General features: G+C 39.4%; 2 non-coding genes across 2 annotated transcripts; both read left to right on the top strand.

Annotated features, from left to right (window-relative positions):
- Positions 1-604: 604 nt before the first annotated feature.
- Positions 605-724, top strand: LOC138140964 (5S ribosomal RNA). Its single transcript, XR_011162867.1, has one exon. It is a non-coding gene; the product is annotated as a 5S ribosomal RNA (ribosomal RNA).
- Positions 725-10,890: 10,166 nt separating this feature from the next.
- LOC138140965 (5S ribosomal RNA) lies at positions 10,891-11,010 on the top strand. The gene has a single exon (XR_011162868.1). It is a non-coding gene; the product is annotated as a 5S ribosomal RNA (ribosomal RNA).
- Positions 11,011-14,580: the final 3,570 nt, after the last annotated feature.

The following is a 14,580-nucleotide window of genomic DNA, read 5'->3' on the forward strand; positions in this document are numbered from 1 at the left end:
GTCGTCCGAAGTCGGGGTGAAGATCGAAGAAAAAACGCCAAAAATAACAACTCGTCAGCCACGCACACCGCGTTCGAATGTCTAACGGTCCAACTTGGATTTTCGAAGATCGCCGAATCCGAGGGACGATAAATAATAATAATAATAATAATAATGGTAATAAATAATAATGTTAATAATAATAATAATGATATGATGATTATAACGATAATTATTATAGATAGGTAAATAGAAACACAGGTCTCCTCTCGAAAATCGGAACTTCCTGATATTACTTACATATTTCGGTCGATCCAAATGTGGGAATCTCGTCGTCGTCGGAGCAAGCAGCGCGGTAGGTGGGGTGAAATTCTGGATTTTCCACCGCCGCCGGCGGTCGAAAAATGTGCGACGCGGGAGATCGCCAGTCCGTCTAGTAGTCTCTCTTGTCGTTAGAGCGTGACGTGGTGGTTGTTGTGGGATTTCCCGTTAGTTCGGTCCGACGTCGGTCGTCAGAGGGTAAGTGCATACGGAAACGAAACGCATCGCGTTTTGATGTTCATATTCGTGCATCGGAATGTTAAAAGCAATATATTTTACACCAACGATCACACCTAAACACCACGGCAACGGCCATACCACGTTGAAAAGCACCGGTTCTCGTCCGATCACCGAAGTTAAGCAACGTCGGGCGCGGTCAGTACTTGGATGGGTGACCGCTTGGGAACACCGCGTGCCGTTGCCCCCCAACACTTTTTGTTTTTTTTTGAAATCCATAGCAACCACCGAACCGATTTGTTTTTCGTGCAGGTATTCGGAAACATGCACAGACCCGTATAATGTAGATTCATAGCTTTAAGTACTAGATAATTAAGAAAACAATTTTTTTTGTCGATTAATTGTAAACAATTGCAGAATAAAAACTCGTCAAACGGTAAAGGTTGTCGTTCGATCACCGAAGGTAAGCCACGCGGGCAGCGGTCAGCACTTGGACGGGTGACCGGTTCATTATATTCCTTCCGTGAGTTTAACAAAGATAACATATGCAAATGTCGTAAGTGCGACGAGGAAGACGGCGATCTTTTAATGTAAAAAAAATATATATTAGGTTACGCGTACATGCCACTTTGACTGCTGCTTTATTTTTTTGGTTTTTAAATAATTAGAGATCTGAATTCAACATATCAGTTCTATGTTATAATGGACAGACAATGTTGTATTCTTGGCCCCTAACACGTTAAGACCAACATAAAAACTAGAATAACTTACCATTCGTTAAACGTTAAACAATTTCGAACCACGTTTTTTTGAGCTCGAACAAACTCATAACACAACACTCATTTATTAGTCACTGGACCATTGTAAAACGAGAAGAGAGAAAAACCATGCGAAACTATTTTTAAAACGAAGAGAATAAAGGTTTTAAATGGTAGGGCTGTATGACAGACTTGTCAATTATCGTGGGGGGTACGGCTGAGATTTATGACGAAATCGAGCGGCGCCGGCGGTCGGTCACTTTCACGAAAGAGGTCTAAACACGGGTCGTTTACGATACCCTCTGGTTACTAGAAAAGTTCTAGACAGATGTTTGTCGGCTTTTCGAGGTATTTATTTGTGAGTCCAAAGACTCAATGGAGTAATATCGGACTGAAATTCCAAGATTTTGCTGTGTAATCCAAAAAACTATGTTCCTCGTAACATTTAACGATGTGTTAATTCAACTATTATTTTAATTTTTCGTATACGTATTTATACTAAAAAGTACAGCGCTTCCAACAGTGAATTGTGAATTGAAAATGTTTCAAAGAAAGATCGATAGTTTTGAAAAAAATTACATATTAATAAATTTAGATAGATTTAGAAGTATACATTGCACTTACTTTTCAAAATTATTGTACTTCTGATTTGGTTGAAATAACATAATATGTAGCAGTCATAGTCTTGTGTACATTGCAGTCGCGGCTGGTGTTGGGTAAAACCTTTATTTTTTAGGGGGTCATTACCCAAATGACCTCATGGACCAGCCGTTCCTGTTAGGTTTTATATATCAAATTGATTCGTCTGTCTTTTTCATCATGCCTTCGAAAAGCGAGCTCCTGTTTCGCCAAAGTAACTGTGACGTCAATTAAATACGATAATAAAATTCGGTTTTTCCGAACTTATTGTGAGTGAGAGCAGTGAGAGCATCTTCTTTTCGTATCCCACCTCCACCCGGCGGCAGTAGTGCAGTGCTTATCAACATAATTACCGGCGTCTCGCCTCCACATTTTGACTTTTTTGTGTTTTATGTGTTCTCTAAGTCCAAAATTTTTAAATTTTTAAAAAGAGATTGCGGTACTATTCCTGTTGCTGAAATTATAATAATATATTTATTAATTTTTGTATTATATGTCTGTGTTATATTGTGTGAATTTGGAACAGCTATATCTAAAAGATATGCTTGCTTTTGTTGTTTATTTAAAATAATAATGTCTGGTCTGTTATGCTGAATGTGAATGTCAGTTAAAACTGTGCGATCAAAATATAATTTGTAATTGTCATTTTCTAAACAACTTTCTGGTTTATAAATGTAATGTGGTTGTGTATCCTTTAATAAATTGAATTTAACTGCTAAATTCATGTGTATAATTTTTGCGAATATATCATGACGTTTTTTATATTCGCTGTGAGCCAAAACGGTGCAAGATCTTGTATTGCAAATATAAAACCCTCAGCTCTTTAAAATATCTCCCATGTAAAGACTTTTGTTTTATATTTGCTATAGTGTCATATCACGAGCTCTATTGAGAAAATAATTTTTTAGTGAAGCAATTTGATTGTGTTGTAGAATTTCTAGATTTGAAAAACCCCTACCACCATTTTCGCGTGGTAAATTAAATCTTTCAACAGCAGATTTGGGGTGATGTTTACAAAATTTTGTAAAGAGAACTCTAGTTTGAATATTTATATTCTTTAAATTAGTTTTGGACCATTTTATAACACCAAAAGAATAGATTTAATTTGATTTGATTGATTAATACCTAAATATTTATAAAATTCTCCTTTATTTAAATTTTTAATGATTTCTCCTTCTTTAGTTATATATTCTAAATTTTCGTAATGACCACGACATATTGATTGATTTTCAGTTATTGTTAAGTTTTATGTCATCCATATAAAGAAGGTGATTTAATTTAATATTAATTTTATAAATTTTAAGAATTTTAATTAACCATGAATGTGGTACTGAATCATAGGCTTTTTTGTAGTCTATGAATTGTTGTTGCATTATTTTCCAAACGTTTGAGACTTAAAATATTCGTCAAATGTTCTTCTTTTTTTAAATCAGAATACCCCTGACAAATCCGAACATTTTGTTTTGCGGTAGATAAAAGTAAACATGGGCCAAGACAGAATATTAATATTCGGTGTGGAATTTTCCTGCGTTCTTGTTCATTTCTATCGAAGTGCTCACGAAAAGTTGTGAATATCAACACTTTGTAATTGTCGTAGTGAAAAATAAAAAAGATAGCTATGGGGCACAACTTATTTCGCACTTCATTAGAAAAGTAACAGTATTAAAATAAAAAAAATATTTTTCTAAATTTCGAACGTTAGGTCTATCCTGACCAGCCGCCAATTAGTGGTATTATTTTATTTTTTGCTGTTTTCCACAATAGTTATTTTTATATTAAATCATTGATTCAAAAAATTGAAATTAAAAATTCAAATTTTTGAAGGAACTCTGAAGTTTCAATGCAGTGACCATGTTGCTAGGTAACTAATAAAAAACAGTGCGTGAAATGAAAAACAGAAATAGTCGTATGCGTTTTGTATGGTTTCTATGGTTTCGATCTTACTAACAATGCAATGAAAATGACCCACTTCAGGCACAGATAACTATGCGTGAATTTCAATTTTTTGAATCAATTATATAAAAACAAAATTGATTTGGCGGCCGCTACACAAAAGTGGTGGGAGGCGAGAACCTGTTTCCGCCGGTCAATTTTAAAATTAATAAATTTTCCCTGGATACGTATTCGACTTATCCGGTACGAGTTATTTTTAAATTAACTTAATGGCCCGTTGCTCTTGTTCTTTTTACATTGAATATGCGATGTTTTGGCATCGTTAGCAATAGTACAATACTCACGCATTTTTAATCTAAAATTAACAAAACTTGAATGGATCGGGATTATCACACTTCTGAATTGAAGTTTTCATTCGTTTAAAATATAATTGATAGTAATACGTAATGCGGATTGCCTAAACGTTGCTTCCATCACGTCAACATCACACATTCACGTTCGCCCGTAGAAATGGCGTGATGCACACGAAATCGATCCAAAAAGGCTCATAATATTTGTGTCACGCGAATCTACGTCGAAAACTAGAAAAAAAAAAAATTCAATTCGAATTTCAATAATCGAAACGATGCGTCGTCGATACTAAACGTAGGTAGTAACTAAAGTGTGATCGGGTGCGATAAAAGTGTCCGTCAATAATCATCATCCGACAATCATTTAATAGACGAACGCTAATTTTTGGCACTCACTCGGACGACAGAACCAGTCCAGACGGAAACCGGGGCGCGGGGTGGGTGGGTGGTTGTATGTCCGTGAATCTGTCCGGCGCGCGTCAACATTTCAGTTATCGTCGCGAGAGTTAAAACGAAAGGTGGTTAGTGTGAAAGTGACGTTTTTTCGTGGAGACACGTTACGAAGGGTGAGTACCTAATATAATATAAAACCAACCGAAAACCCACAATAGTGCCCCGGTTTATTATCGTGAATAGGTGTTTGGTAAATATTTTCTGTATTCCAACTAGCAAGTCTTTTATCAAAAAACTCCGGCAACATGGCTATTGTGGTATTGTTGATACCACCTAACTGAAGAACTTAGTTAATAACTAAGTCGACGATTTTATCGGGAAATTGAACGGAGAAACAAAAATAGCTCTTAGCGACAGTTGCCTGAAGTCGCAAATAACGGCGATTGACGAAATCACGTTTTTTTTATTTTAATTCCAATGAACAATACACAGGGTCACAATTATCTGTTATGTATTCTATAATGTTTTGCAAAGTAAATAATGTGAGTTGTCATGCGTAATATTAATTAGCTAAGTAATTTTTGCAAGTATTTTATGTCAGATATGCAATGTATAATAACGTAATGTTGCAAAGTATTTTAATTTTTATGCTAGGTAGAGATAATAACTCGACAATAACTCTTCTCTAATGAAAAAAAAAATAGAAAATGATTTAGGAACATAAAAAATCTCATTAAAACAGGAACAATTGAAATTAAAATAAACATAACATTCTGTACTAAAGTACAGTTTTGTTCACTCCTTTTTTCAAAGTCTTCTGTCCTCTCATTTGCACATACTGCTATTCCAAAACAGTGAAATTGTCTGTTTCAGGGAATCCTTAACGTTCCTTGCTAATGTCAACAACGTTTTCGATGAAACAAAGAGTCGGAAAAATGTCGGCTCATTGTATTCAATAACATACGCGACTACAAAACCATCTGTATCATTTGTAGGAATCGCGGTTTTTTCGATGAGAATTCGTTCTAATTTTTTCTTTCTTAAAAAAGCTAAGTAATTTTAATTTCACTAAAGATGAACATTTAGGCTATATGCTGGGTAATGCAAATCCATCAACCATCAACTAGGTTGTTCAGCAGATGTACGATTGTTTATTTGATTTCTTCTTCCGAAGAGTTGTATTCTGGCAAAATAGAAATTTATTCATAACATAACCTCAATCAACTAAATTATTTCGAATACAATAACCACATAACTACAAGTTGGATAGGCATGGGTGCAAAATACCGATAATGCATGAAACCTAATAATAATAATAATGACATAATAAAAGTTAATTAAAAATCGCTGTTTCACGTCTTTTTCTTTTTTGTTCGAGAGTTTTTGTGGTTCTGAAAAGAACCGTTTATAAATGTGTCGAAAACGAAAAACATCTATTTCGAACTGGTGTACTTGGTGACGGCTTTGGTACCTTCGGAGACGGCGTGCTTGGCCAACTCACCGGGCAACAACAGACGCACGGCAGTTTGAATTTCTCTGCTGGTGATCGTCGAACGTTTGTTGTAGTGTGCCAGACGGGAAGCTTCAGCGGCGATACGTTCGAAGATGTCGTTCACGAAACTGTTCATTATGCTCATAGCCTTACTAGAGATACCGGTGTCGGGATGGACTTGTTTCAACACCTTGTAGATGTAGATGGCATAGCTCTCCTTCCTCCTGCGCTTCTTTTTTTTGTCGCTCTTGGAAATGTTCTTCTGAGCTTTCCCGGCCTTCTTGGCTGCCTTACCACTTGTCTTCGGCGGCATTTTTCAATTCAATTCGATTCAACAAACTCGCGAACTGCTCTGACTCGTGTGCGTGCGTTAACTTTGCACCACCACCTTTCTGATAGGTAGTGTGTTCACCAGAACCCCACCTGAAAACGGGCTCCCACCAATCGTCACGTCCTATTCTCCTATCACGGAGGCTATAAATTCGAAGCACAGCTACCAGCTTTTACAATCGACGAGTCCCGTCCGTCAGTTTTATTACTTCTCGTGGTGTCTAACGAACGAACTTAAAATGTCAGGTCGCGGTAAAGGAGGTAAAGTGAAGGGAAAAGCGAAATCCCGTTCGAGCCGTGCCGGTCTCCAGTTTCCGGTGGGTAGGATACATCGTCTTCTCAGAAAAGGAAATTACGCGGAACGCGTCGGTGCAGGAGCTCCCGTCTATTTGGCCGCCGTCATGGAGTACTTAGCCGCCGAAGTTCTAGAATTGGCAGGAAACGCTGCCCGTGACAACAAGAAGACACGTATTATACCGCGTCATCTGCAGCTGGCCATCAGAAACGACGAGGAATTGAACAAACTCCTGTCCGGAGTTACGATCGCCCAAGGCGGTGTCTTACCCAACATTCAGGCCGTACTTTTACCCAAAAAAACCGAGAAGAAACCTTAAACGAACGATCGATCCATCTCCGTGGCGAAAACTCAAAATATCGGCCCTTCTCAGGGCCACTATAGCTTTTTTTTTTCGTAAAATGACCGATGCATCTTTTCTTTTTGTATTATTATCATTTACGACTGCAATGCCAAAAGGAAAGCAAGGGGTGTTTACGATCTTGGTACATTTATCAGGTAGTCAGTTAGTAATAATTGTCCGTTGTTTCTCGAAAGAACATCATGTTTCTTTTTTTTCCTCTTATTTTTATTTTGTGGTTCTGAAAAGAACCGATTTTGTATTTCGTATTTTATTCTGGTTTTCTCGAACGGTGAAGAGCGCCAGGAAATTAACCTCCGAAACCGTAGAGGTGTGCGTCCTTGACGTTTCAAAGCGTAGACGACGTCCATCGCTGTCACGGTTTTACGTTTGGCGTGTTCCGTGTAGGTGACGGCATCTCGGATGACATTTTCCAAGAACACTTTCAGGACTCCGCGAGTTTCTTCGTAGATCAAACCGGAAATACGTTTCACGCCGCCACGACGAGCCAATCTTCTGATAGCGGGTTTCGTGATGCCCTGGATGTTGTCACGCAGGACTTTGCGATGACGCTTCGCTCCTCCTTTTCCCAATCCTTTGCCTCCTTTACCGCGACCGGTCATCTTTTCAGATTATTTCAACTGACACAAAATACCTGCACACCTCGTCCCTAGGAAGTCAACTACCGCAAAATTTCAACTAACGGAGCCTTATATAGATTCAACGGTTCACCATCGACCAATCGACGAAGTCAGCCGTTGACTTTGTTCACGTATAAAAGTACAATTTAATATGGCGGAATTTTTAGTACCCGTTTACCTTTCGACGCGTGCACGTCTAACGATCGTCAGAGTCGATTTTAATAATTGTCAGTTTTGTTTTTCATTCGTTTCATTCGAAATGGCCAGGACCAAGCAGACCGCACGCAAGTCCACCGGAGGAAAAGCCCCCAGGAAACAACTGGCTACCAAAGCGGCCAGGAAAAGCGCTCCCGCCACTGGCGGCGTCAAGAAGCCCCACCGTTACAGACCTGGTACCGTGGCTCTGCGTGAGATCCGTCGTTACCAGAAAAGTACCGAGTTGCTCATCCGCAAGCTTCCCTTTCAACGTTTGGTGAGGGAGATCGCTCAGGATTTCAAAACCGATTTGCGCTTCCAAAGCTCCGCCGTGATGGCCCTCCAGGAAGCGAGCGAAGCTTACTTGGTCGGTCTGTTCGAGGACACGAATTTGTGCGCCATCCACGCCAAACGTGTAACCATCATGCCAAAGGACATCCAACTTGCCAGACGTATTCGGGGTGAACGCGCTTAAATTTTTCCACATCGTGTTTCGGAAGAACAACACGAAACACGAATTTTATAACAAAAAAATCGGTTCTTTTCAGAACCTCAAACTTTACAGGCAAAAAAAAAAATATATCGCCCTTCAACCGGAAATGAATAAAATAAAAATGTCAATAATCGGTCGGTCCTCTCGATTCGGGTTGGGTTGCGGTCGTTCGTAAAATTTTATTGCATCCTGTCATCACCTACCTGCCAGCTGATGCTATCTATTTTATTTGGTTTCGCCGTAAGGATAGTTTTATTTCTTTTTTTCGTCGTAGATTATCGTGTGGCCCTGAAAAGGGCCATTTGTGCGTGCCCCGTTGCCGGTAGTACGATGATGACGTCGGAACGAGGCACAGCCGAACGAACATGAGTCGAGTATCCATCCACGTTTCTCACTTTTTCCTCTTCGGCGAAGCGGCCTTTTTCACCTTGACAGGAATGGCTTTGGCTGTCTTGGGTTTGGGTGCTTTGGGTTTTTTAGTCGGACCAGCCTTGTTAGATTTCTTCGCTTTGGAAGGCGATCGGGGTTTCGGGGCGGCTCTAGTTTTCTTTTCTGCCGAGGAGGCGGCCGATTTCTTGGCTTTCGCTGCGGCGGCGGAGGCAGCGACGGCGCTCTTCTTTTCGGCAGCAGTCTTCTTCGCTTTGGGGGAGGCTTGTTTTTTGGCTGTCTTCGAGGAAGCCTTGTCGGAAGTCGTCGCGACGGCGGTACGTTTGGCGGATGATTTTTTCGTCTTGGATGCGGCGGACGAAGCGGGTTTCCTCTTGTCGGAGGCGGAGGCGACTTTGGCACCACCGGAGGTGGACGAGGCGAGCTTGAACGAACCCGACGCGCCCTTACCTTTCGTCTGAACCAGAGATCCCGACGCCACGGCGCCTTTCAGATATTTCTTGATGAAAGGGGCGACCTTTTCGGCGTCGACTTTGTAATTTGCGGCGACGAACTTCTTGATGGCCTGAAGAGACGATCCTCCGCGTTCCTTGAGTCCCTTGATGGCGTTGTTTACCATCTCGGATGTCGGAGGATGGGACGGTTTCGCCCTGGGATTTTTCGCTTTTTTCTCTTTCTTCGCGTGGGATTGAGGGGTGGCAGCGGAACCGGTGGTGACCGATGATGCTGTTTGATTTTCGACGTCGGCCATCTTTCACGTTAAAACGTTAAAAGTTAATAATAATTATTGAAAAAACACTTGCTCACACACGTACACTTCGAGCACCTCGTGAACGAGAATTGAACAAAAAAATTTTCTAAGTCTTTATAAAATAGTCGCCACTGCGGACGGAAGACTGAACGCGCACCGCGTCCGCCGTCGAAGAAATTGCAGGCCTCGGAATCGTTGCCCGCGTGATGGCATCGTCCTCTTTCCTCGATCACCATCGCCACCGTGTGATCAAGCTGGCCGAACTCGGTTTCCGAAGTTTCCCTGGAGATAGCGAAGTTCGTCTCGGAACGTCGGTGGGTTTCGAATCAGGTACACGCCCCTCCAACCACCAGCCCTAAATCCGGGTCGTCACGGTTTCGATTCGGGACCGACGGTTTACGTCGGCGGTGCGGGGTAGACGCGTCGATTCCGGGAATCCATATTTCGTTCGCCGAAATATTGGTCCATCTCTTCCCGGAATACCGCGCCACCTTCTCGATTTTACGACATCTTCGCGTCGCCAAACGCTTCCGAAACGGTCGAAGCACAGAAAGGACCTGGTGTTCGAACCGAGGCAATTCCGACAACAGGATGCCGCGAACCGCCTCTCCGACGTTCAGGTCGATCGTTTTCGGCGGAAGTTGAAACGGGACGAGTCGACGACGGGTCCCGTTGCCGTCCGGACCCTTCGGGACGGCCGAAAGTCCGTCGAGAGGATCATCCGAAAGGAGACGGTCTTCATCGTCCGACCGATGCCGCACCTACGAGTTTTCCGATATTTTCTTCGACGGATCTTCAGGTTTTCTTCCTTTCTTCCGTCTTTCTCTCTTCGTAATTTCGTGTCCGACCTGCGTCGTCCGAAGTCGGGGTGAAGATCGAAGAAAAAACGCCAAAAATAACAACTCGTCAGCCACGCACACCGCGTTCGAATGTCTAACGGTCCAACTTGGATTTTCGAAGATCGCCGAATCCGAGGGACGATAAATAATAATAATAATAATAATAATGGTAATAAATAATAATGTTAATAATAATAATAATGATATGATGATTATAACGATAATTATTATAGATAGGTAAATAGAAACACAGGTCTCCTCTCGAAAATCGGAACTTCCTGATATTACTTACATATTTCGGTCGATCCAAATGTGGGAATCTCGTCGTCGTCGGAGCAAGCAGCGCGGTAGGTGGGGTGAAATTCTGGATTTTCCACCGCCGCCGGCGGTCGAAAAATGTGCGACGCGGGAGATCGCCAGTCCGTCTAGTAGTCTCTCTTGTCGTTAGAGCGTGACGTGGTGGTTGTTGTGGGATTTCCCGTTAGTTCGGTCCGACGTCGGTCGTCAGAGGGTAAGTGCATACGGAAACGAAACGCATCGCGTTTTGATGTTCATATTCGTGCATCGGAATGTTAAAAGCAATATATTTTACACCAACGATCACACCTAAACACCACGGCAACGGCCATACCACGTTGAAAAGCACCGGTTCTCGTCCGATCACCGAAGTTAAGCAACGTCGGGCGCGGTCAGTACTTGGATGGGTGACCGCTTGGGAACACCGCGTGCCGTTGCCCCCCAACACTTTTTGTTTTTTTTTGAAATCCATAGCAACCACCGAACCGATTTGTTTTTCGTGCAGGTATTCGGAAACATGCACAGACCCGTATAATGTAGATTCATAGCTTTAAGTACTAGATAATTAAGAAAACAATTTTTTTTGTCGATTAATTGTAAACAATTGCAGAATAAAAACTCGTCAAACGGTAAAGGTTGTCGTTCGATCACCGAAGGTAAGCCACGCGGGCAGCGGTCAGCACTTGGACGGGTGACCGGTTCATTATATTCCTTCCGTGAGTTTAACAAAGATAACATATGCAAATGTCGTAAGTGCGACGAGGAAGACGGCGATCTTTTAATGTAAAAAAAATATATATTAGGTTACGCGTACATGCCACTTTGACTGCTGCTTTATTTTTTTGGTTTTTAAATAATTAGAGATCTGAATTCAACATATCAGTTCTATGTTATAATGGACAGACAATGTTGTATTCTTGGCCCCTAACACGTTAAGACCAACATAAAAACTAGAATAACTTACCATTCGTTAAACGTTAAACAATTTCGAACCACGTTTTTTTGAGCTCGAACAAACTCATAACACAACACTCATTTATTAGTCACTGGACCATTGTAAAACGAGAAGAGAGAAAAACCATGCGAAACTATTTTTAAAACGAAGAGAATAAAGGTTTTAAATGGTAGGGCTGTATGACAGACTTGTCAATTATCGTGGGGGGTACGGCTGAGATTTATGACGAAATCGAGCGGCGCCGGCGGTCGGTCACTTTCACGAAAGAGGTCTAAACACGGGTCGTTTACGATACCCTCTGGTTACTAGAAAAGTTCTAGACAGATGTTTGTCGGCTTTTCGAGGTATTTATTTGTGAGTCCAAAGACTCAATGGAGTAATATCGGACTGAAATTCCAAGATTTTGCTGTGTAATCCAAAAAACTATGTTCCTCGTAACATTTAACGATGTGTTAATTCAACTATTATTTTAATTTTTCGTATACGTATTTATACTAAAAAGTACAGCGCTTCCAACAGTGAATTGTGAATTGAAAATGTTTCAAAGAAAGATCGATAGTTTTGAAAAAAATTACATATTAATAAATTTAGATAGATTTAGAAGTATACATTGCACTTACTTTTCAAAATTATTGTACTTCTGATTTGGTTGAAATAACATAATATGTAGCAGTCATAGTCTTGTGTACATTGCAGTCGCGGCTGGTGTTGGGTAAAACCTTTATTTTTTAGGGGGTCATTACCCAAATGACCTCATGGACCAGCCGTTCCTGTTAGGTTTTATATATCAAATTGATTCGTCTGTCTTTTTCATCATGCCTTCGAAAAGCGAGCTCCTGTTTCGCCAAAGTAACTGTGACGTCAATTAAATACGATAATAAAATTCGGTTTTTCCGAACTTATTGTGAGTGAGAGCAGTGAGAGCATCTTCTTTTCGTATCCCACCTCCACCCGGCGGCAGTAGTGCAGTGCTTATCAACATAATTACCGGCGTCTCGCCTCCACATTTTGACTTTTTTGTGTTTTATGTGTTCTCTAAGTCCAAAATTTTTAAATTTTTAAAAAGAGATTGCGGTACTATTCCTGTTGCTGAAATTATAATAATATATTTATTAATTTTTGTATTATATGTCTGTGTTATATTGTGTGAATTTGGAACAGCTATATCTAAAAGATATGCTTGCTTTTGTTGTTTATTTAAAATAATAATGTCTGGTCTGTTATGCTGAATGTGAATGTCAGTTAAAACTGTGCGATCAAAATATAATTTGTAATTGTCATTTTCTAAACAACTTTCTGGTTTATAAATGTAATGTGGTTGTGTATCCTTTAATAAATTGAATTTAACTGCTAAATTCATGTGTATAATTTTTGCGAATATATCATGACGTTTTTTATATTCGCTGTGAGCCAAAACGGTGCAAGATCTTGTATTGCAAATATAAAACCCTCAGCTCTTTAAAATATCTCCCATGTAAAGACTTTTGTTTTATATTTGCTATAGTGTCATATCACGAGCTCTATTGAGAAAATAATTTTTTAGTGAAGCAATTTGATTGTGTTGTAGAATTTCTAGATTTGAAAAACCCCTACCACCATTTTCGCGTGGTAAATTAAATCTTTCAACAGCAGATTTGGGGTGATGTTTACAAAATTTTGTAAAGAGAACTCTAGTTTGAATATTTATATTCTTTAAATTAGTTTTGGACCATTTTATAACACCAAAAGAATAGATTTAATTTGATTTGATTGATTAATACCTAAATATTTATAAAATTCTCCTTTATTTAAATTTTTAATGATTTCTCCTTCTTTAGTTATATATTCTAAATTTTCGTAATGACCACGACATATTGATTGATTTTCAGTTATTGTTAAGTTTTATGTCATCCATATAAAGAAGGTGATTTAATTTAATATTAATTTTATAAATTTTAAGAATTTTAATTAACCATGAATGTGGTACTGAATCATAGGCTTTTTTGTAGTCTATGAATTGTTGTTGCATTATTTTCCAAACGTTTGAGACTTAAAATATTCGTCAAATGTTCTTCTTTTTTTAAATCAGAATACCCCTGACAAATCCGAACATTTTGTTTTGCGGTAGATAAAAGTAAACATGGGCCAAGACAGAATATTAATATTCGGTGTGGAATTTTCCTGCGTTCTTGTTCATTTCTATCGAAGTGCTCACGAAAAGTTGTGAATATCAACACTTTGTAATTGTCGTAGTGAAAAATAAAAAAGATAGCTATGGGGCACAACTTATTTCGCACTTCATTAGAAAAGTAACAGTATTAAAATAAAAAAAATATTTTTCTAAATTTCGAACGTTAGGTCTATCCTGACCAGCCGCCAATTAGTGGTATTATTTTATTTTTTGCTGTTTTCCACAATAGTTATTTTTATATTAAATCATTGATTCAAAAAATTGAAATTAAAAATTCAAATTTTTGAAGGAACTCTGAAGTTTCAATGCAGTGACCATGTTGCTAGGTAACTAATAAAAAACAGTGCGTGAAATGAAAAACAGAAATAGTCGTATGCGTTTTGTATGGTTTCTATGGTTTCGATCTTACTAACAATGCAATGAAAATGACCCACTTCAGGCACAGATAACTATGCGTGAATTTCAATTTTTTGAATCAATTATATAAAAACAAAATTGATTTGGCGGCCGCTACACAAAAGTGGTGGGAGGCGAGAACCTGTTTCCGCCGGTCAATTTTAAAATTAATAAATTTTCCCTGGATACGTATTCGACTTATCCGGTACGAGTTATTTTTAAATTAACTTAATGGCCCGTTGCTCTTGTTCTTTTTACATTGAATATGCGATGTTTTGGCATCGTTAGCAATAGTACAATACTCACGCATTTTTAATCTAAAATTAACAAAACTTGAATGGATCGGGATTATCACACTTCTGAATTGAAGTTTTCATTCGTTTAAAATATAATTGATAGTAATACGTAATGCGGATTGCCTAAACGTTGCTTCCATCACTCAACATCACACATTCACGTTCGCCCGTAGAAATGGCGTGATGCACACGA

This window comes from Tenebrio molitor, unplaced genomic scaffold (assembly GCF_963966145.1).
Source record: "Tenebrio molitor unplaced genomic scaffold, icTenMoli1.1 SCAFFOLD_652, whole genome shotgun sequence".
In the NCBI taxonomy this organism is placed as follows: domain Eukaryota; kingdom Metazoa; phylum Arthropoda; class Insecta; order Coleoptera; family Tenebrionidae; genus Tenebrio; species Tenebrio molitor.